Source organism: Octodon degus, unplaced genomic scaffold (assembly GCF_000260255.1).
Source record: "Octodon degus isolate 3935 unplaced genomic scaffold, OctDeg1.0 scaffold00017, whole genome shotgun sequence".
Classification (NCBI taxonomy): Eukaryota; Metazoa; Chordata; class Mammalia; order Rodentia; family Octodontidae; genus Octodon; species Octodon degus.
Window position 1 is genome coordinate 1,295,444 of NW_004524593.1, and position 4,153 is coordinate 1,299,596.

Genomic DNA, 4,153 nt, shown 5'->3' on the forward strand with positions numbered 1-4,153 from the left:
ATACGTATTTCTGAGTGAAAGAAGCCATTCAGAGTATACACGCTGTGCTGTTCAGATCATGTGACTTTTTTTTTTCCAGAACTGGGGATTGAACTCAGGTCCTTGTGCGTGCCAGGCAAGCACTTATTCTACTGAGCCATCTCCCCAGCCCCTCATGTGACATCCTGATAAGGGAAAATCATGGAGGCAGAAAAAAGGCCAGTAGTTGCCTGGGGACAGGAGTAAGAGGAATAAGTAGGCAGATCAAAGACTTTTAGGGCTCTGAAAATATTCTGTGATACTTGTTTGGTTTTCTAATGTGGTCTTACCAGGTAACTTTGGTAAGTCTCGGCTGCTAACGTAGCCTAGGCTAACTGATCTCAACCTCACATTGATCTTGCAGCCTCAGCTTCTGGGATGCACCACAGGCAAATGGCATTATGCCTGGTTTTGCATAATACTTCAATGGTAGATACATGTCATCATAAGTGACAACTTATGTCATCATAAGGGACTTCACACCCACACCCCTCTCTCCAACCTCTCCCTCTCTCTCTGTCTTTGCACTTGTGCATCATCAAAGCATGACGTAACAAGAAATCCTTCACCAGTTACGAGACTTACTTGAACTGTTCAGCCTCCAGAATTGAAAGAAACACATTTTTATTCATTGAGTTTGTAGCATTCTGTTTATGGCTGCACAAAATGTCCTAGGACTGTGGCTAGGGATGCACCTCTGTGGAGGGAGGGGGTAAGTGGAAAATCCTCTGTCTCTCACTCAGTACTTGCAGTGAACCTAAAGCTGCTCTGATGGATAAAGTCAAATAAGTAAATAGACAGCTTTTAAAAGAAGATACAAATAAAACATGTAAGTTATAGCAAACTGTAGCCTCATCACTCTGTCCATGTTTTTAAGTTTGTTTGTTTGTTTATTTATTTATTTATTTATTTATTTATTTGGTACAGGGTCTCACTACGCAGGTCAGACTTGTAGTGATCCTCCAGTCTCAACCTCCTTAGTACTGGGATTATAGGCACGTGACATGCCCAGTTTAGGACTGGCTTAGCGCACCCAGGATTCTAGGGCCAGCATGGTATGAGGTACCAGGGACCAAACTCAGGAACTTGCTCTTGCTAGACAGGCACTTAGACTACTAAGATATCTCCCCAGCCACTCTGCCCAGATTTTTTCACTACACATAGTATACATATATAAATCAACACATTCTATCCCATAAATATGTATAATAAAAAATTAGAAACTATTTTTTCAAGTTATAAAAGAGATGGTTGCATCCTAACTTGTGGAATGTGAATGTAAATTTATTTGGAAATTTGCAGATATAACTAATTTATGATCTCAAGACGAGATCATCCTAGATTAGCGGGCCTTAAATCCAATGACAAGTGTCTGCTTATAAGAAATAGAAAAAAAGACATGGACACAGAGATGATGGCTAGCTAAAGACAACAAAAATTGAAATCTTATAGCACAGGCAATGCTCGGGGGCACGAGGAGTTGAAAGAACACTAAAGCATTCTTCCCTAGGTGTTTGGAAGGGGCACTGTCCTATAACACTTGAATTTCAAATGTCTATCTCCAGAACTGTGAGAAAATAAATTTTTGTCCTTTTAAGACACAAAGTTTGCTGGGGAGAAAGCTCAGCTGCATAAGTACCTGCCTGGCAAGTGCAAGGTCCTGAGTTCAGTTCCCAGTACCAAAAAACTAAATTTCAGAAAAGACAGCAAAGTTTTTAGAACTTTTTGCACCAGCCACATAAAGCTTCTGCACCACTGTAGTAAAATAATATGAACTAGACAAATTACAAAGGCTGAAGTTTCCATCTTCTTTGCACTGTCACAGTCCTCATCTGCTGTCTTTTTCCATCGTCACATTTCCTTCCCTGATTTTCCAACCTTCCTCTATCATTTATGATCACCTTGAAATTGCAGTGAACTCACCTGTGTAATCCAATGCAATGTCTCTGTCTCAAGACCCTTGATTTACTTAAACAACACCGAAGTTACTTTTGCATGCAAAGTGACACACGGACAGTATGCATGATTCAGGAATTAGGATGAGGATAATTTGGGGGTTGGAACAAACATTTTGCCTGCCACAGATAGATACATCAGTGCTCATGGACAAATCCACCACAAAAATAGATGACGAGAATTATCACAGACCACAGAAAACTAGAGCAAGAGATGGAGATAAAATCAACAATAACTAAAAAACTTACATAGCACAAGCATCTATACAAAGGAAGCAGAGAAAAATAGGGTGCAGTTAAACCTTAGAATGAGTTGTCCAAAATCAGCCCTTCATGTTTGCAGGAAGAACAATGGGCCATCTAGAGGCAGCAGCTGAACTGGAAAAGTTCTAATATTCAGATTAAGTTCAAAGAATATATAAGAAATAATGAAGAAGCTGAGCCCATCTAGGCTGTATAAACTTTTAAAACTCAATAATAATAAAATATCAATCCAAATTAAAGCCCAGCAAGGAGTAGAAACCCCTAGGAATCTATTCATAAAGAATAAGACAGGAAAATGAGAGCAAAAAGAATTTCTAGTATAGGGGGAAAGAATCTCAGAAACATGAGGCCATTTATCAATCATTTTGTGAAAACAATGGGGGAGGAAGCCCTCAGGCTATGATGTTTGAAAAGCTATTTTGGCCCATCCCACCATCCTGAAAATACAGAAAAGCTCACTTCATTTAAAATGAGCCACAAACAAGGGTTGTGGTCCAATTCCATAAAACGTTATAATTTTTTTAAAAAGGAAATAAAGAGCGGAATAAAATCTTTTCAAACAACAAAAGCACTCCAAAAGGTCATGTCTATAAAACAGATGAAAACCGTAACCTAATATTTCAAAACGAGCTAGAAATCAATTAATGAAATGATGGCAACACTGAAAGAATGACATATATCATACTTGAAAACCTTAGAACAGAGGACATAGAACTCAGAAAAGTGTTCGAAATAAAAGAATATATAATTTGAGTTATTAAGACTAATGTATCTAGAAATGTGCAGAAAATCTCCCTTGAGTTTTCATCTGAAAACTAATCACCCAATTCATGTAAGAAAATGGCCCAAGCCAAGGAACGAACCACCTAAAAGGATTGGAAGCCTCTTGAAGAAGATTCTTGGAGCCCTTGGGAATCATTCCAATTCCCACAAGCTAGCATTGAGAACTTAATCCACAGTACATTTGGTAGAGTCCTCAAAGAACTTTTGCCACATTATTGGGGGGAAAGTAACCCTATACTAAATGCTGCCCAGATTCTGTTAAAAAAAAAATCAGAACTAGAAAGGATAAAATGGTTTCCAAGAAGTTAAATAGTGTCACAGAACAAGAGGTAAAAATATTTGTAATGGAATAAAAATACCTAGGACCCAAAAATAAAGTATCCAATTGTCTGCCATCTGATCAAAATGACCAAAAATTGGGATTTGAAGATGACCTGAAAGGGGGCACAATCAAGCAAAACTGACCCAACAATGAGACAAACAGAATTCACAGGCAAAGACACTGAAATGAGTGTTATCCAGTGGTACACTTGAGTCATATTGTGGTAGCCAACTGCTTAATTATTGGCAAATATTGAGAATTTTGAAGCCAATTACTAAAAATATCTATTATTTTAAGTTGAATACTATAACTGGGCTTGGTAACACAGGCCTACAAAGCAGAACTCAAGAGGCTGAAGCAGAAGGTTTGCCATGAGTTTGAGAGCACCCTGAGCTACATGAATTCAAAGGTCAGTCTTGAGCTACATAGTGAAACCCTGTCTCAAACAAAATTAAATAATATAAATTTATGATTTTTTTTTGGCGGAACTGGGGATTGAACTCAGGCCCTTGCACTTTCCAGGCAAGTGCTTATATGATTACTTTATATTTAAGACAAAAGTAGTAAATATTATCACTGATCATATGCTAATTATTTCACTACATTTTATTGTAATCTGTACTTATGTGGTTGTTTAAGGTCCTTGTGTCAGTAAGATAAAGAAACTATGTAATAATGTGACTTCATTGTGCATCTTTTGAAATGCATTTCATCACCCTGGTAACTTTCTTCTGAACACAACTTCATCTGATATTGGTGTATGTTGGATAGTAGCAGCACACTTTATTATGTTTCTTCTCATTCTTTTATT